Source organism: Uloborus diversus, unplaced genomic scaffold, assembly GCF_026930045.1.
Source record: "Uloborus diversus isolate 005 unplaced genomic scaffold, Udiv.v.3.1 scaffold_292, whole genome shotgun sequence".
In the NCBI taxonomy this organism is placed as follows: Eukaryota; Metazoa; Arthropoda; class Arachnida; order Araneae; family Uloboridae; genus Uloborus; species Uloborus diversus.
Window position 1 is genome coordinate 25365 of NW_026558453.1, and position 21082 is coordinate 46446.

The 21082-nt window shown below is 33.6% G+C and overlaps 1 protein-coding gene across 1 annotated transcript in view; it reads right to left on the reverse strand.

The window, feature by feature from the left end:
• Positions 1 to 5044: 5044 nt before the first annotated feature.
• The window catches only part of LOC129233256 (probable cytochrome P450 301a1, mitochondrial), a 96203-nt gene continuing 80165 nt past the window's right edge, over positions 5045 to 21082 (reverse strand). The window contains exon 12 of the mRNA XM_054867308.1: positions 5045 to 5524. The gene's annotated coding sequence lies outside the window, so the exon portion shown is untranslated. The remainder of the gene's footprint in view (positions 5525 to 21082) is intronic.

The following is a 21082-nucleotide window of genomic DNA, read 5'->3' on the forward strand; positions in this document are numbered from 1 at the left end:
TTTATAAACATAGTGTTTCTATAAAAAAGCTAACGAACATATTTAGATTTCTTAATTGTTTAAACTAAAGAAGAAAAGAAAGAAAGAAAAAAAATCAACTCTTTCGAAATTGAACAACTGAAAAAACATTTTGTGTAATATTTGTTGCAAATAATGGTTCTCAAAAAGCTAGAAAATTTTTCTCAAGTTCGAAGTGCGAGGCTGCAAGAAATGGTTCCATTTCTGTATTACATGCTAGTATCACCTTTAAAATTACCCTGGACAAGTCTTCGAAGGAAACTATCAGACAATATTAATTTGAAAGACTAGCCCTGTAACCGAACTTAAAGGAATTATGAGTTAAAGAATGAAGGTCGAGTTCAAATTTTACAGAGGAAGTGTAGTATTTTATGAAAAACTTTTAATCAAAAGCAATAATAATAAAAAGGATGCCAGAAAAGGACAGAGAAGACGCTGATGCTTTAACTAGTGACTTAAAATGAATCAGCTGGGACAGTATTGGTAAATTTACTTCAATCAGTGAATATGTTATATTTTATTTTCAAAGCAGTTGTTTTTACTTTCTTTGGTGTAATAGTTGCTGAAATGTTTCTAATCATGATGTGAGTGTTATCATGAAAAGTGGCCCCTTAGGGTGACAGTGGTAAATATGATTTATTGTGGGTGAACTGCAAATGATATCATGCAGTTGTAGACCATCAGACAACCTGAAGCTACAAAGAAACGTTGTACAAGTATTTTTTTTTTCTTATTATTCCAAAATTTTTATTTACCGTTTGCTATTCAATTATTATGACTGATTCATATTCGTTTAAATGAATAAACATCCAAAAACATTGCTATTCTTTAATACAGTGAAATCTGCGTAAGTTGACCACTTGCGGTGCACTACTTTACTGGTTCAACTTACAGAGGTTGAATTATGTGATAGGTATAGATCTAATTCTGTGCCTGAAAATAGCAGTCAACTTAGACAGCTGGTCAACTTCACAGGTTTTACTGTACATGTTTTCTATTAATTGTGTGTTGAATATTGGACTTGGATTTTAATTCTTAGGCAAAAATTTTGTATTGGCCACAACTAGAACATTAGGTGGCTACAAGGGTGGTGAAATCTACACTTTTTCAGTTGACTTGACCCCCACCCAGGGGTGATTGTGAGTTCATCAAAATATACCTGAAAGTTTCAAAGCGAGAACTGGAGGGGGGGGGGTAATCTTTGGCCCCTATTACTTAAGTGCACCTTTGCCATAGTATTAAATAGTTCTGAGTAAAAATATTGTGTGTACATTTGATTAAATTTTTAATGGGTTACAAAGTTACTTTTGAGCTGGTGTTATACAAATAATCTTGACATTTGTCCATCTTAAGGGACAGGTGTCCTTCTTAAGGCTCTTGCAGGTATATTTGATGAGTATTATATAATTTTAAAAAATTGCGGAGGTAGGGAGATAAAAGCATAAAAAAAAAGAGAACATAATTCCGGTATTTTCGGACATAAAAATACCGGAAATACGTCCAAAAAATACCGGAAATTCGGTAAAATACCGGAACACAATCACCCCTGCCCCCACCTCCTTTGTTTTAAAAAAATTTCTTTTAATTTTCTTTTTGAGTAATAGTTGATTACCACATTTTTTACAATTTGTTTTGAATTTATGAAGAAAAAACATTCTCTGTTGGCTTCAAATTGACAAAGATTGGATGGTTTAATTTTAGTTACGAATTCTGCTAATTTTAAAGTGATTTGTAATGTTGTGAAAGATGTAAAGTAGTCTGTAAAGATTGCTTTTTTTGTACATATCACGTTTAGTACTTCTGTGTAGAATCTCAAAGGCCACTGTAATGTAGAAGAATCCAACATTTTTTATCTGTGAATTTTTAAGTTTGGAGGAATTGGTGTATCTTTTAACCTGCTTGTTTTGTTTTAAAATTGTCCAGTTAAAAGCACAAATGAATTCTATTTATTATTTAAATAAACCTCCAACAATATGGTAGAAGGAATTTGTAACTGTTTTAGCTTTTAGTTTTTTGTTATATTTCATATGTGTAAGAGATGTACTTGTTTTGTAATAACGAAATGTTAAGAAAAGTTATCAAGTAGTTGGGAATCTAAGTCAAATGAGAAAGATGTTATCATATTTTATGACGTTATGGAGGAACTGAAAGACATAAGTTTAAGTACGGTTTTACAGTACTGCTAAAAGTTAGTACCTGCAAGTACAGACAAGTAGTTCCTGTACAAAATTTCATAACCCTAGGATATGTTCTGTTTTTTGGCAAAGTTGTGAAATTTTGAAAATTCGAAGGAAGACACTAAAAATGTATTTTTTTTTTTTTGCCTTTAAAAAAATTCATCTTCTATTTAGTGCTGAGGCATTCCACTTATCTATGTGTTTTTGATGTTATATAATGGAGTTAACTGTCTACATTTCATTACAGCTTGCAAGCTGCGAAGTTTTTATTTACTGAAACAGGGTTTCAGCTTTGTAACAAAATTTAAACAACCTTTCATTGTTCAAATTTGTTTCTTTAGCACTCCTTTCATTCATATTGTATGTATATCTACATTGTATTAAATGAGGTCTCCAGAGCCCGATCATCCTGATATTGGACATGGGGCACATTTCTATTTCAGGGTACCCCCCCCCTAGGGCCCCGCTAAGATTTTTGAAGCACTGGGTACGAAATGAAATTCATTTTCTGCCTCCCCCCCCCCCCATTCCAGCTTTTTTTTATAAGTTGAAGCAATACAATATTTCGATACTTGCGTTTTTACACAACCATACTAAATTTGGTGGTACCTCATATCACAATGTAATACATACATTTAAAAAGTAGAAGAGATATAGTAGTATACGATAAATATATGAATGTGGTTAAACTTTGCCCTTTGCAGTAAATCGTAAATACCAAAATGATGTCTGATATAACTTTTAATAGTAAATACAGACTAAATTTGGAGTGGTTTTCTCATTTGCAAAGAGATCACATTTTTAAGGGGAATTTTTATCAACAAATAGATTTTTTCCTTGTTTTGGCATTTGCAAAACTATTGATGATATCATTGTACTCTAGATTCTGAGTCATTATTTATTTTTAATTAACATGATAAATTAAGGGGATTTTGGGCCCCCTGAAATCTAAGAGGAGGGACCTGTGCCCCACATGCCCCTGCGGTAATCAGGCTCTGGAAGTCTCCATAAAGTGTCTGTTTGTGTGAACGAGCAGAACTGAAGAACTACCCAGCCGATTTCGCTAAAAATTTAGATGTTAGTTGCTTTTTGCGGTAGAAAGATTTGGAGACCACCTTGTAAAAAGTTAGTTTTTTCAATTCCAATTTAAGATACAATTTTCCTATAAATTCTCGAGTATGAGGTAAAAAATAACATGCATACATTGATATTATATATCATTCAAAAGAATGAAATTTTCTGCATCAAATAGAATTTGTTTCAATTCTGCAACTTAATTATGGCTGGAGTTGTTCAAATTTTTTAGTCTTTTTTCAAGTCTTTGCTCAAGAGAGATTCTAGTCACTAGTTTCTTCATTTAAAACTGTCAATGGAAAGTGAAAAATTGTTTGACAGTTTTCTTTTTTACACCAATCAAATGAGCGGCTTTTTTTTTTTTTTTTTTTTTTTTTTTTTTTTTTTTTTTTTAAACCCAATCTGACATTTGTTGAAGACCAAAGCTGCTATCTCAAACATTTTATCTGAAGTCCAAAAATCCTCCCACCATTCATGTTAACGTTTTACTTAGTTGCCACAGCTATGTCTTTGGTAAAACTAGCTGTGAACCTTTTAATTAGTGAAACAGATTTTTCTTAAATTCTGGAGTGGGAAGGGTAATTTATACAGGGTTCGTACGGGTCATGGAAATCCTGGAAAGTCATGGAAAAAAATAAAACTAATTTCAGACCTGGAAAAGTCATGGAAAATTAATATTTTCATTAAAAGTCATGGAAATTTATTTCAAGTCATGAAAAAATGTCTTTTGTAGTAAGAAAATAACAATAGCTAAAAGAGCGCTAGAAATATTGTGTGATTTAGTAATATTGCATGTAAATTGAACGATCTTCAAAAAAAAATTCGAGTTTTGGAATCCAATTTCATCCGCTTCTGTAACAGCCGCTCGCCTATTTTCATTATGTGATTTTAATACTGAGGCATCACTTATTTTGAATTCACCATCATTTTCAGCACTTCTTATATTTTATATTCTGTAGTAGTAGACATGCACGTTCTTGATCTTGCCACGCTCCCTCAAAAGGTGCAATTAAATTGCATCCAAGTTCGTTTCAACTACTTGTAAAAAATCATTAATAATTTCCTCAGAGTTTATCTCAATTTGTTGAAGGCTTTAGAAATTGAAGACTTTAGTCAGGCAATAGAATATGAAAATAGAGGCAATTATAATATTCTAAAACAGTGATGCCCAATATACAGCTCGCAAAACTGATTATTGTGGCCAGCTGAAATATCTGTTTAGAAAAATGAATTTACTGAAAAACGTGGCTTTACTTTAATGAACAAATATATAGTCAAATTACATGGGTGATTTGTGCACTATTGACACCAAAGGGCAATGTTTTTATGAAGTGAATTTATTATTGGAAACTTAGTAATAATGACTCATTCAATTTTTGTCCCATTATTACTATTCTGCCTTATTTATTAAATATTTATTAGACATTTAAACATCAGTGTATTACATTTCACTATATTTTTACTTTACTTGGATTTATATGCTAAAATACAAACAAATCTAATTTTTTAGTTTCTGCAATGTGCACTGATATTTTTTCATTCACAAGTAAGTGCTCTAGTGAGGTAGTGGCATTCACGTAAAAGTTTTTCTAAAGCTTATTTCCTAAAATTGGCAAGTTTGACATTAAATGGTACTATTATCTTTGTATAATAAGGTCGTGAAAATTTTTATGAAGTCATGAAAAAGTCATGGAATTTTTTAATCCAAATTGAGTATGAACCCTGTTTATATATTCTGAAAGAGTTTTTTTGCCTTATAGCACGAGCACAGACCTGAGGCTACAGCTAGTAAAAAGCAATTAAGGCTTCCGAAACTATGTAGATATTTCCTCTTCGTTTGTTTAGTAGGAAGCATTTTACTTTACAAATTCTAAGAAAATAAAACAACACTGACTTTTATGATATAAAATTTATTCAAGCAATATCCATTCACAATTGTACAATGATTAAAATAAACATTTCACAATTACGTGCTTGAAAATGTGTAATGCATCCTTATTCGTAAAAATGTCTTTTTTTTTTTTTTTTTTTTTTTTTAAGTGGGCAAAGCATAGTGTCTCACTGTTTCAAACCACATACTCATACAATATGTTTCATGGTAATAAGTTTTCTGAGCATTTTTCAATGAATTCTTCACTCCTGCTTCAGCATAAACTCTAAGCTATTTTCTGTGTCACAAGTGATTCTATAGAATCTTCAATGACCTTCGAAATAACTCGAGGTGAGTGAAATATTCTCCTTTGAAATCGCATTTTCTAACAACAGAGGAAGAGGATGTATTAATATTAGGAAGGAAAGAAGCTTTATTATCGTTGAAAACTTTAAAAAATTATTTTAGATAGTTAAATCAAATCTATTTCTTTGTATAGATGTAGTGGTTGCAGTTGACAAGTTATTACATATATACACTGGTGCCCAGCCTTTTCATACCCGAGGGCCACACCTCATATTAAAAAGATTCTTGCCTGCGAGAACACATTTGAAAGTTCAAAATGTTTGAAAATTTTCTGAATAACATGGAAAAAGAAGATTACAAACTGAGAAGTCATTGAGAAGAGATAGAATGGAGGGAGTGAAGACTTTCATTCGTAAAGCAAAGATATCTAGTCACATGATAGATTTTAAAGCGAAAAGCACTGGAAGAAATCAGCACGCGAAAGGTGTCAACCACTCATCGTTGTTGAATTGAATCACGTGACTTGGCGTCTTTGCCAAACTTTTTACTAAACCAATGGTTGGGTTTCCTCCCTCCATTTACTAATTCCTGCTCTAAGAGAACTGCTACTATCGTAACTTGATGCTTATGTTTTTAATTGTATTTTCTTTCCAACAATCAATTTCTGAATATTTGGCTCCAAATTGCTGACCTTGTCATTAATCGTCGTTTTCGATTTAGAACAAGGAGAAAAAACTACGGCCCTATCCAGTCACCTCCCGGGCTGGGCCGCATGTGTCCCAAGTTTAGGCACCACTGTAGAGGAAACAATATGTGCAATTGTAGTGCATACATATATTGAAAAAAGATGCTTGTTAATTTGTGTGGATTGCTTTACGGTTAAACGGTAAAGATTAGGAACGTGAAATTTAGTCTACAGGGGCAATTTTTGCTAACGTTGTGTACCTTGTCGCCCACATTTGTTCAGTCAACTATTGAAAATAATTTTTTTTTCCTAGAGAATTCAATCAAGAAGTGATAAATCTTTGGGGTGGTTCATTTCAAAGTATGTAAATGTGCATTAATGCTTTATTATAAGCATATTTAATTTCATTTTTAATCTTACTTTACTTGAATAAATCTAAATGATCGAGAAGGTTCTTTACTACTGAAGATCTGCGATGATTCCAAGTCTTTTTTTTTCTACATGAAAAGTTTTTCAGAAATGTAGCTCATAGGAGTGAGCCTGATACTCTGTTTTAGTTTTCTTTTCAGTGCAGAACCAAACCCTGAGAAAAAACGTTTTTGATAATATGATGAGAGACTACTCCCATGGAGTATCCCACATTGCTACAAATTTTCCTACTTTTGAAGTTTTCGCCTGTAGCCCCTCAGAAATATGTGAAAGGTCCCTTCCCCTCTGTGACAAAAACTCGAAAACTGAAAACCATAGTTTGTTAGAAAACCATGGTTGTGGGATGCCATTTTCAGAGAGAGGGGGGGGGGGCAGTGCTTATATTTGGATTCAGGTTGTCATTTTACGAAAGAATCGGTGAGGGTGATGCCAAAAGCATTTTGCAGGTTTTTTTTTTTTTTTTTTGCCTAAAATTGTTATGAGGGCTTTTTAAAAGATTTATAATTTGTTGTGTTAAAAAGTTTCATATTCATATAAAAATGCATTTCTTTGAAATAAATGTTTTCATTAACCTACCATGTAGTAAAATTAGTAGAAACATAGTTAATTCCCATTCGTAGATCGATGGAGAGGAAAATGTGAGATCCAATAAACTTTTATAAATACCTTTTTCAGTGCCATCTTCAAACCACGATGACACCTACGCAATTATTTAGAAACGCACGGAACTCTCATAATATATTCTGTTATTTTACCTAGTCTTTACTCATCAACAGTTTAGCTCCCATTTACCCCAACTGAGTTCAAGTCAACTGAGTTACTTTTAGGGCACAGAAAATTTTTGCTTTTATTATGTTAATATTTAGAGGGTAAAACAAATTAAAGTTTAACTTTTGTTTGCCAAAAACGTAATCGATTCTTGTAATTTTTCTACTGCACATTTATCCTTAATTTGACATATTTTGTACAAATTGGAAAGATACATGGAAGCGAAAAGTTTGGAATAAAAATTTTGATAGTAAGGGCTCCAAAATACTTTTGAAAACTTGAAATGAGAGATTTCAGCATTCGCTATATTTAATAAATTTAAGAAAAGGTGTAGCTTTTTTTTAAATTCACCCACTTGCCTGTCTTAAGCTATTTGCAGCTTTTAGTGCTCATTTAACGTTAAACTTCAATCCATTAATATTTAGCTGGTAAAACTAATTAAAATTTAACTCATGCTAGTCTTTTCTTCCCTGGAAACTTTTGCGATTTTTATAATTTATTCTACTGGGACATGGACACTTATTTTTTAAGTATGTCGGTAAGAAACATCAAAAATATTAAAACTTGTTTGCGTCTCGTATGTGCAAGGCCGTAGCTATCGCAAATATCCAGGCTAAGCCCAAAAATTTTTTGGACAGGTAAAAAAAAAGGAGGGGGGGGGGCACAATAAATACTAAAGGTCGCTAAATTCTAATTAATAATCTTCATTGCACAATGCCTTGTTAATAATTTCTATTTTTTTTAAACTTGACAAATTTATCAGTTGGCTCTTTTCCCGTGTTCACTTCGCTCGCAAGGGGGAGCAGTTTTCGGGGGCTTTAGTCCTGGAAATATTTGGAACTTGAAACCCAAACAACAAAATATGAGAGGATTTGTAATGATGTTGGATAGAGGGATTAGTGACGCATCCCAGGAACATTTTAGAAGTTCTTCCTTTAAAAATTCTTTTTTGAACGATTTTTGGTAGTTAGCTTGAAGAGAGGTTAGGGGCCTCTCCCGACAATTTTCGAAACCGAAATTCCTGAAACGAAATTATACAGGCAAGGAAGTTCGGGAGACTCTTCACCGAAAAATTTTCAAAGCTGAAACACCGAAAACAAACTTTTATACGATCTTTATTGATAAAGGGAAGGTGCACAGTGGGGCGAAAACGTCAAAAGGCACTTAACCCCCCCCCCCCCATATTCAACCAATTGAGGATTATAAATTCTCAATTGATTGAATATAAAATATTAAATTCTTTCTTCTTTAAAATATTAAAGTGCGGGAATTTAAAAAAATTGCTTTTAAGCAGTCTATATATATTTTTTTTTCTTAGAGAAGGTGAGTTCGAGTCCCAACTTACGCGAGGGGTGTGTTCCAAGACTCCTCGCGTAAGTCGAAATTTCGCGTTGTGGAAAAATGTATGCATAAACATAACATTTTTAAGAAACATACCAAATTTTTTAGACATTTGTAAGCACCCCTCAAACTGATTTAAAGCATTCCTCAACTATACATTACAGTTTCTTACATAAAGAACTTAACTTTTACTGTATTTAAAAAATAAAAAAAAACTTTTATTCAACATAAAATAGTTAAAATGCACAAAAAGAATGATTGATAAAATAAAACAACACGGTAAGTACAGTATGTAGTAATAATAAAATGCTGCACTATAATAGTATTGTACAGTAGATACAGTAATAATATTTATAAGTTAAAAAATAAAGATGATGAAGATTTATGCTGCCTAATCAGATCGTTTTTTTTTATTAAATACATTTTAAAATACGGTTGCTTTACCTTTTTCTTTTCTAACGTTTCCATTTATGGCAACAAGCCAAGTTGAATCGCGTTGTAGTGAGTGTCGACTGTATATCTAATTTTTTTCGTGTCCAACGGTAGTAGTAGGACGAGAAAAAAAAAAGAACAATCGAGTATTCAAACCGATAATTGGTTTAGATCAGCACCGAAAACTAGGCGGAGGGGGGGGGGGAGGATTCAAGATTTTTTTTTTTTTTCAAAACACTCTACAAAAAAAAATGCACTCTTTAAAATTAATAATAATTAGCCATCAATGGTCTGTATGAAGACCCTGAAAGGGAATTAGCTACATAAACCTGCGAACGTTGGGCCCTGAGCGCCAGAGATGGGCAGATTCGTATTCGTAAATCCGAATCCGAATTTGATTCACAGTACCTTAACGTGTCAATCCGAATACGAATACATTCGTATTCACATGTGTGAATCCGAATACGAAATTCGGATTCATACATATGAATCCGAATCTATTCAGATTCAGAGCTATGAATCCAAATCATTTCTGATTTACATCTGAATACGAATCCATTTGGATTCACTGAAAAATTCAGTTCAAAAGCCCAATATAAATAAATAAATGTCTGTCTGTACCTCGCTACAGTTCGAGTTTTCGGTGTTAGTGAATTTCTGAAGAAAAGTGACGATATTGTTATGGGTCCAAAAATTTTAAAAATGGAATTCTGCCAAAGTCAAGTAAATTGAAACTTGATTTGTTTATCTGGGGGCACGGCAGTGCCCCCGCCAAGTCGAGTGCGAAGCAAACACTGCCGTACCATCCTTTACTGGAACCATTTCGCCGCATTTTCAGCCCCCTATTTGAGAACCTCTGGATGAGACCAGAACGCAGAAATTTTCGTCATCCAGTAAGCTATAATCACATACTTAAAATTCAAAATTTCAAGTCTGTAGGTCATTTAGTTCCGAAGTTAAGCAAAAGCAAAGTTTCGCATTTATGACACTCACTCACTCACTCATGATCATCAAAATAGAACTAGTACTTCCCATAAATTCAGAGAGGTGAAATTTGGTACAGAGTTAGGGATTAATGGCCACATAAAGGGAAAACTATAAAAACTAGGCTAATCGAAGATTTGGAGTGACCTTATTAGAAAACACGAGAGCACAACCAAACTATTAGAGATCGACATACAGCCTTTACAAAAAATATTCAACTTGGTGAGCCGCTTCATTTGATGTCAAAAATCGAAAGTCGGAAGTATCTAATGAAGAACCTTCTGCTGGTCTCAGCTGTATTAGAGATATGGTAATGTCCCCTTCTACTGTTGGTACATAAAAAAATCGACTGTCATTGCAAAAGTCCAACGTAGTGGGACACATCTTCTAATTTAATCTGGCCCAACTTTAGTGTACTCGAACATTACACAAATTAAATGTTTCTACAAAAAGAAGTGAAATCCCACCAAAAACAGTCTGTAAAAAACTAGCCAAGTCTCGATGGAGCTGCTTGTTTATCTCTAAAAAGTAATGAAATCTAGACAAAGTCGTGACAAGTCTAAGGTTCCTTACTGCGATTTCTTTATTATTATAGTTAATGTTGTGTGACTTGGCCATTAAAGGGTACACAAGGGTACAAAACCAGGTTCTCCATGACACCATTGCACCAATCTGTCGCCAGAACTGCTACCCATTGACGATATAAAATTGCTACTTGGAAAACGTGTAAACAAAATTGACTTGTACCCACTAACGCAGCGGTTCCCAACCTTTTTCTCTTTGCGAACCCCTTGGAACAGGCAAAAAAGTTTGCGAACCCCCTGATGTTGAAATAAGTAACATGTAAGAAACAATAAAAAAACAGCATGTTTGCTTTCCATTTTTTGCAGCATTTGATTGCAATAAACAAAAATATAATTGTAAAATATCATTAAGTGCAAACATTAATAAAAAGTTAAAACTACATCTACAAGAAAAATTATAAACAAGAAGTTTTATAAACCAACTATTTTTTTAAGCATATTTCAAATTGGGGAAAAAATCCTTAATGCGATATTTGTGGCTGTTTGACGGAACAAAGAAACTGAAAGTTTGGTTCAATGTCTGACAGTTTGAGTCTTAAATCAGGCTCTGCATTCAATCTGCTTCGATATTTATCTTTGAGATAAGTATAGGAGAAAAATCCTTTCTCGCACAGATATGTTGTACAAAATGGTAATAAAATTCGAATTGCTTTTTTGGACAAAACGGTATAGTCATTTCTTACACTGAGCCAGAAGTCAATTAACGAGAGCTCTTTAAAGGTAGTTTTCAATGAATTATCACAGGATAACTCGATGAGCATTTCCTTTTCAGGTAATGTCAGGGTGTTCTCTAAGCATGGATTTCCTTCAAAAGGATTGCGTATCCAGTTGTTTGAGAGAGGGACGTTACGCCTATTAGGAAAATACTCGTCAAAAGTTAGTTCAAGATGTTGCAGATGTTCACATATATTTCTTTTAACGCTTTCATCAAGTTTCATTGAGTTTTCTGATAAAAAATTACTAAGAGAAGTGAAACAAGAAAACTCACCCATTTCCAGGCATTGATCCAGAAATTCAATTTTTTTACCATAGCTTCAATTTTATCATATACAACGAAAATATTAACAACTGCACCTTGCAAGGCTAGATTTAATTCATTTAATTTTGAAAAGATGTCAGCTAAATATGCAAGCCTTTGCATCCAAAGAGGATCGAATATGCAAGTGGACAAGTGAAATGGATGATCAACAAAAAATGCTTGGACTTCTGACTTCAATTCAAATAAGCGTGTCAAAATTTTGCCACGGGAAAGCCATCTAACTTCTGTGTGAAGAAGTAAAGTAACATGAAGGCTTCTCAATTCCTCACAAAGCGCGTGAAATAGACGGCAGTTTGTGGCACGTGATTTTATGAAATTTACAATTTTTACCGCATCATTCAAAGTAGCGGATAATTCTGCGGGAATACACTAGGACTCGACCGATGCATCGGCTTGGCCGATGCATCGGCGCCGATGGTTCAACAATTTAGCCATCGGCATCGGCATCGGCGGCCGATGCTAACTTGCAGGAAACATCGGCCTTAAAAAACATCGGAAAGCCGATGGAATTGGCCGATGTTTTTGAAAAAAAAAAAAAAAAAACCTTTGTTGTTTTACTTTCTAATACAAAGTAAAGGGAGTTATAGTTTTCGTATAAAATTGTTTACTTAAATTTCAGTATGAATTTCTATTTTGGTCACCCCTAAAAGAGTTTTTAATACAGCATTCAGGCACCAAACAAGTTAATTATTGCGTTGTTTCCCTGCGGCTGGATGTACGTATGTATCTCTCATAAGTCATAACTCAAAAATGGTAAGCTGTAGAAGGCTAAATTTTCGCATGTGGGTGGTGCGTACGTTCCAGTTGTGCACTTCCCTTTTTGTTTCCGATCGGCTGTTCTAAAAAGTCTATCTACTCATTTTTTGTGGCTATTAATTACTTATTTCAATGCAAAACTAATATAGCGTCTCAGACTGACGATCATTTGGTGATATATTAGCGAATTGGAGACCATAGAAACAAATATGAGACGGTGAAACCGGTTTTGTTTCATTTTTTTTAGATTCCCGTTGAACCGACAGTAATTTTTAATGTTTCGATGAATCACAGTAATGCAGTCTTTTATGTATCGCTTCGGCGGCGTTACAAGTTTGGGGACCGTCGAAATACATTTTGGGGCCTTATTTCTCTATCACAGAATTTATAAAACATTTATCATAATCATATTTGTAACACCTACGGCGCCCCTATGGTTATGGGACCTCTTGTGCAATTGCAACATTTGCTATATTTTAAATCCGCTACTGCACGTCAAAACAAACTGGGGTGCAAGTTTTAAAAGGGTTTTTCTGCTCAATGTTTGTAATTATTTTGAACTCTATTTTTTACGACTATTTTTTTTATTTCCGAGAACACTTGCGTACCCCTCCTCCCACTCCATCAATTTCTGAAATTAAGCTCTAGTTGTACTTCTGAGTTGTTTAAAACTAACACCATTCATAAAATTAGAGATTTTTTTTTTTCAAGTTTTATCAAATGTTTAGGAAGAATTTAGAGCATTAATGTAAGAAATTGATTAAAGATGTTTTGAATGGTGACATAATTCGGAAATCAAAGGGACTTTTGAATTTTTTCTTCGGAAGTGCGGAAGTAGATTCAGAAACTCTTCCGAGGCGTTGGTGGTAGCGGTTCTGTACTAAAACGAGCTGATGTGTGCCTCACATGACTTCCTTTTACTCCAAATTCATGTCATTTTCTCATTATTGGCAGTTTTAGTGTGATTCAATAGTTAACTCTCGAAATATCACCAACAGCGGCCAAATTGAAATCAGATTTTAAAAAAACATTTAAAAAAATCTCAAAATTTGTCGCCAAGTTGGCGACAAATTTGGCGACCAAAAGACTGGCGATATATCGCCAAGTGTCCACCAAATTATAACACCACTTCAGTTTACATCGAAATTAACAATGATTTCCCCTCAAAAAGTGGCAAAAGACCCCCTTTGGAGCATCCGAATGCAACCAAAAAGGGAAGTGCACAACTTAGACCTCACTAGGTGTCTAAATACCAAATTTCAACTTTCTAGGACGTTCCGTTCTTTTTCGGGTGTCTGTACGTTCTTAGACACATACATATCCACGTGTGGTCGGGTTGAAAAATAAACTCAACATTCATTCGGGGGTGAGTGAAATGGAAATTAAGGCCGATTTTTGTGTGAAATTTTTTTCGCGAATACAATACTTCTTTTTTTGTAAAAGGAAGTAAAAATGAGGCCCAAGTTGGGGCCGCGAAGTTTAATGTTGTGAGTTATTCCAAAATCAGAGGGTGACCCTCCTAATCCACCCTCGTCGTTTCAAGCATTTCTTAAATATTTAGCGATTATTTATTTTTGTCAAGAAATGTTATTTGCGTATTTCTTATACTTGTTTCACCTATATTTCGTAATGTCTCATCTTTTTTGCATCATTAATAGCGATTGATTTTTTGTCTGTTGTAAGTAACTATTTTTATGTATTAAAATCAATGAATAAGTTATTTTCGAATTCATCATATCTTTGATAATATGTTATAGAAAAGTTTCAAGGATTTTCTATTATGCAATTTTTTAAATTTCAAAAAACATTGTTGAATTGAAAAATTTAATTTGAACTTGTTTGTAGTGCTTCATAAAAGATTAATTACTGTTCAAAATTACGTGTGCAAACATCAGGTCAAGTAGTATATGTATTCAGTTATTAACTTGGTGTAAATATTGAGTTTGTTTATTGTAGCTGCGTTTTAAGAACCTCGCTCTTTTAATGACTGTTTCTTTTTTCCGCAAAATTTATGTCATTGTTATAGCTTTTATGAAAAATGCAAACTTTTCTATTCATAAATTTTAAATAAGTATAAAAATATTCCTATTATGATTTAATATTGTAATTTATCTGTTACCTTTTTTGTTTAATTTGATGACTAAAAAATATCTAAGTGCAATCTTTCCACTTTAATTGCATAATTTGCTGACGGTTTCATAGTTTTATTCTTATTTTATTTATTTATTTATTTATTTTTGAATGATTAAACAACATAATTTAATGTTTTTTAACCATGTTTAGTGTATCTAAAACCATACATTATTACAATATTACTGAAATCTTAGTTATATATTCAATTAAAAAAACAAACAAATCAATTGGTTATCAAACAGTCTCTTCGTTTTTCTTCTTTTTTTTTTCTTTCTTTCTGTCTTTTTTTTTTTTTTTTTTTTGACTGTTGTTCTTTGTCTTACATCATACAGCAGTCAAAAAAGGAGAAGCATAACTACACCCTATACAGATTGCACATAGTAAGATCCAAAAGCTCGGGGACAAGCTGTATAAAACCTTACCCAGAATAATTCACATTATCGAAGCACTTCCACCTTCAAAAGATCACCTTGAGGGACTATGTACTTCTGCCAGTGTTCATATAACTTTTGGAAACACTCCTAAAAACCATTTTTCGCTACCTTCTGTGATGCAGCTTTAACTTCTGACGGAAGAAAGCGGCGTCCATGCAAATGTTTTTTTGCTGGGAACAGGTAAAAGTCACACGGAGCTAAGTCCGATAAAACGTTATGTTATTTGTTTGTCATATCAGAATATTGACCAATCGAACCGTGCATCCTCAACATGAAAATTGCCTTCTTCCCCGCGATGAAGTTAAAGCAGCAGCGCAAGAGTTGTCTTCCAGGAGTCCTTCTAAAAGCTATACGAACGTTGGCAGAAGTGCATAGTCGTTCAAGGTGACTATTTTGTAGACAGATCTACTTCGGTAATGTGAACTATTCAGGATAAGGTTTAGTACAACTTATCCTCGAATTTTCAGATCATACTACGTACGTATGAGCTTTCAACTTAGTATTTCATTAAGTTTTTGAGTGACGCAAGTTTACGCGCATGAAGACATCACAAGAGAATTTGCGATAATTAACTAAGGGGGCGTTCAAAATGGATATTTCGATCATCTATATGTTATCAGGTACATCTGCATGTACAGATGTGCCGATAAAACTTTTGAAGTTTAAATTGGGTGATCGAAAAATAGAAATTTAGGTCGAAATCCGATTTTTTTTTTTTTTGGTGATTACAATTCCTTATTCGTAGAAAGGAAGTAAAATGAAATGAATCAATGATCCTTTAAATCCCAATCTTATCAATTTATTTCTGTTAGATTTTTTTTTTTTGCCATCGGCCAACGGCATCGGCCATCGGCAATCGGCCATTCAGAGGAAAACAATCGGCCATCGGCCATCGGCCATCTTTGAACAATCGGCCAACAATCGGCATCGGCCCATCGGCCAAAAAATGCCATCGGTCGAGCCCTAGAATACACTTACATGCTAATGCTTGTCTATGAATGCAGCAATGAGTCCATTCAATTTTCTCGTTGATCTTCTTTACTCGCACCACAAAGCCAACAAATTTTCCTGTCATTGATTTTGCACCATCCGTGCACACACCCCCATACACAAAGACCAATCTATTCCATTTTCTTCAAAGTAACTGTTGAGCAGTTCGAAAATTGCTTCTCCAGTTGTTTTGGTTTTCAAAGGTTTTGCAAATAGTACATCTTCTTTAATTGTATCGTTAAAAATATACCTAACATAGACAAGTAATATTGCAGCGTTTGCTACATCAGTCGACTCATCAAGCTGGATCGCAAAATTATTCTCTTTTATTCTATTCACAAGTTCTTTCTCCACATTACTTGCCAAATCAGTAATTCTGCGTGATACTGTGTTGTTTGATAGCGGACCCAGGTCAATTTTTTTTGCTGACTTTTCTCCCAGCATACACTTAGCAATATCTTTAGCACACGGTCCAATTAAATTTTCTGCAATTGTATGTGGCTGTCCAGATCTTGCAATTCTATAACTGACTCGATATGAAGCTTCAAGGGCCATTTTACTATCTTCGTTGGATTCTAAGAAGAACGTAAAGACGCTACACTTTTTATTATATTCCAATTTTCTTTTGAAATATTCGACAGGTTTGTCCTTGTGTGTCTCGGATGCTTTGTTTCGAGGTGTCTTCTCAGAAGTGACGGTTTCAAACTGATGTTCGCTAGAACTTCGTTGCAGAGAAGACAAAGCGGTCTAGGTTCAGACTCTTCTCCAGTAAAATAAAAGCCCATTTGTAAATAGTCACTGTCATATTTTCGCTTAAGTTTAGTCGGGGGAGGCGGCAGTTCATTACAGCTATCTATTTCAATATCCTGTGTTGATTCGAAAGTTACTGCTGATGTTGAGGGTTGATCGATTGACTGCTTGTCCATTTGTCGCTCAATCAAACTACCAGTTTTCAACCATCGATCCATAACAGCAAAGTTATTAAATCATAAAAATTACCAACACGATTATAACTTCACAAACAGAGTAGCAAGTTCACGTAGCAAAACCAATTGCAAACAAAATCACTTGTTTTCAAGCATCTCTAAAGTATCTCTAAATACGTCTGTTAACAACTATTTCCCCAGAACTATGAGCACGCTGATGTTATATATTTTTGGAAACGAACAGATGGGTAAAATCCAGTAATAAATTTTAAGTTTGGAGCCTTTTGCTGTCATGTCTGCTATTCGATGACTGAATTCGACGGAAATTCCCGAGTTATATTTCAACCAGATTAGAAATAATACCCCTATGATGCATTGTTTGAGAATTCTTTATTTTTTTCGACATATGTATATTATGTATATTGTTTGATTGACTCCACGCGATGGCGCCTTTTTAAGGTCATCGTGATCCCCGCCACAGCTTAATACAACGTTTCTGCATGGCGCCTCGCAATAAAGAAGGAAGGATATCTCTTTTTGTTGTCTATCGAAAAAAAAATGAGAAAATTTCTTTTTAATCAAGATTATAAAACCGCTGAAAGATTTTTTTTTTTTTTTTTTTTTTTGAGCTTAATACAAGAGTGTGGCGCGTTTTCAAATTAAAAAAAAAATTTAGTAACTATGTGTGCAAATTGAATATTTTATAATTTTTTACCAAACTAGGAAAAATCCGCCATTGCACCGAAATTTTCGCGAACCCCCTTCCTGCACCTCGCGAACCCCTGGGGGTTCGCGAACCACCGGTTGGGAACCTCTGCACTAACGTATAAAGAATGTTTAACGGCCAAGTCACACAACATTAACTATAATAATAAAGAAATCGCAGTAAGGAACCTTAGACTTGTCACGACTTTGTCTAGATTTCATTACTTTTTAGAGATAAACAAGCAGCTCCATCGAGACTTGGCTAGTTTTTTAGACTGTTTTTGGTGGGATATAACTTTACCACAGATAATTTATCGCAATTTCACAACTTTAAAATATAATGAATATACAGTGATTGATGTTACAAAGGACCAAATTTGATTGTAAAAATTTATTGATGTTAAAGATACTTGTACCGTTGAAAATGCAGATTCTCTCTGAAACGTTTCGTTTAAAAAAAAGAACAAATATATTATGATGGAAGAAAACGGTGTTTTATTCAAAAAAAAAAAAAAAATTATATGAACCACTCCATCTCCGGAAGGAAGCATCGATCGCAAAGATAATTATTTACTAATAGTTCTACTAACCAAATTTCTCACGAAAAAACAGAAAGTGCGTAAAAGAAAGCTAGGTTTTATTTTGTATTTCGCATTTATTTTCAACTACCGTTGACTACTGCGAAAACGTTCTTGTTTGTACCAAAGAGTTCTATAATAGGGTAGAGGAACGACTCGTATACTGCTTCCTTTGGCCGGCATGATCAAGCACGAAGACCGGTTTGACAGAGATTAGAGTGGCAAGAACGGTAGTTTCGTTATGAAATGTAATGAAATTCAAGCTGCGATAAATGTTTTTTACTGCGTCAAATTGCTGATATTTTTCCTCAAATGCAATTTCAAATGGAAATAACGATCGAATCTGCTGGGAATTTTTGTCAAATAATTTGAGGTTAAACTGTATAAAAAGTTTTAATGAATGATGTATAAAAACATAATGCACTGACAGAATACAGTGATTTTCAACAGATAAATCGGGAAATTTTTAATCAATACTCAAGAACAACAAAAAATTCTACATATTTTACTAAACAGATTATGAAATAGTGTTTAAATTGTTGGATCTTACTTCATAACAGGATTGATAAAAATCAGGATTTTTAAAAATATATATATAAAAACTCGGATTTTTTTTTAATTTAAACCGGATTTTTCTGAATTAAATATAATTTTTGAAATTTAAATTTATTTAATTATAGTATTTGATACTAACAAGTTAAGATGCTCAAGTTAGATGTTAAATTAGATCATTATTTTCCTATATATGGTTAAAAATTCATAAATTCTAAGTTTGAGTAGTTCAGAAATCAGTAAAAAATAATTACACATCTGAGCTTGATAAAATCTTGCTACAATATAAAGTCCCATATCCATATGGGTGTATTTTCCAGAAATTTTTTAACAATCAAAATAAATAACACCTTTCTTTTTTCTAAGGAAAAAAAAGGAAATAATATGGAAGTACATAAACTGAGAAAGAATAAAAATATCGTAGAACATTGAATTATTTTCCTTTTTTTTTTTTTTTTGGAAAAATAACACCTGAAATATAATGCACGAAAAAAAAAAGGAAACCATATACTTCTTGTATTTTAAATACTTTAATAAAACTCATCAAGGACTGAAAAGAAGACTGTTTTTTAGAATTCTTATATTATAAAAACGCATGCATATTTTTTTGAGCAATCACGATTGCTTATTGTTCTCACTTGACCGTTCTTAACGTTGTGGTTCCCTTTTCAGCTTAGATCAGCGGCTCTGCAGCACCACCGCCCACCGGCCTCTGCAGGCGACGCGGCGGCTGTCCCCCGGTCGTGAGCTATCCGCTTTTCCTGGTCGGAGGCGTCCATGGCCGGTACACACACGCCTACGTGCATACACACAGGTCTATGCACACACACAAGCCTTACACATGCATGCACGCGCGCCTACGCACACACAACTATACACACGAAACCACCCAGGAGGAGGGGAAAGCTTGGGGGACAGGAGCCGTTTCTAGAAACAATAACACCAATGAATGGGGTCCTGTTGCAACTCGTGATTGCGAAATACATAATTTGAATTCAAAATGTCCGAATTCAAATTATTTTTTATTTTTTATTTCTCACTGTTTTGACTTACTGTGAGTTGAGGAGGATTGTATGTTTATTTTTTAGTGAATAAGTAAATAGCTTAACTAGGATGGTTCAAAAATACATGTAAAAAAAGTTTCTAATAGATAACAGGACACCCCTCAATATTTTTAGACTTGTGGATAGTAATATACCGGAAGAATTTTGACTTCTTATTTTAACTGAAAGAGATTGCTCAACTCCCTCCCCCAAACATCGTAAGTATGGGGAGGGGCGTTAAAAATTACATTGAAATAACAATGCTACATATTATAATATACAAAAGTAATATGAATATACATTGCAAAAAAAAAATATTTACAAAAACACAGCTGGGGAAATTAATTGTTTCCAAATTTGTGACATTTTCCATGCTACGACTAATGTTAAATTGAGCACCCTCTTAAAATTTGAGTAAGAAACTAAAATTTTTACAGCATAATACTATTAGTAAGTCTGGAAAAAAAAAAAAAAAATAGGGTGTGTCCTGGACTCTAGCTAAAAAAAGTTTTTTTGAACCACTCTAAGCTTAACTCTTATTAGGTACGTATCCAATTTAATTTATTATTTTTAATTTCATTGAAAGGTCACCTCGTTTCATATATATATATATATATACTTTGCAAGTTTTTTTTCTTTTTTAATGTTAATTGCTACTATGATTTTTTTTATATTTTTCTTCGGTTTCAATTACATTTATTTAATAACAATATGGATTTTTTTTTTTTTTTGTTACTTTTAGTAAGATTACTTATTATTCCGAGGACAATTCTTTGAATTCGGAATGCGAACCTTTTCAGAAATCACGATTTTCGCTTAGATCCGCACTAAGCATGGGCGCCCATATGCAAAATTGTAAGGGGGGGGAGCCTCAGAAATTTTAACCATGGTTTAGCAAGATATTTTCCCCATGGAATCAGATTTCAGGACAGATTAGAGTCATTAAAATTTGACATTTTTAATTATTTATTCATTAATGGCTGGAGAAGAAATATTTTTATATTTTTGCAAAGAAAAAAGTACTAAAAGTAAGGAAGTTCTAATTTCCAAGGGGGGGGGGGGGCTCTTGCCCCCGTATATGGGCGCCCTTGGCCACTAAGTGGTGATTTTTTCAAGCCGGTGAGTGATAATGCCGATGCTATTTCCCTAGAGAGCCTCTCATAAATCTATTCTAGCTTTATGTTTAAAATGTGATGCGATTGTTACCTCAAAAACTAAAGTTCAGGTGAACATTTTGAATACTTCGAATTTAATACGC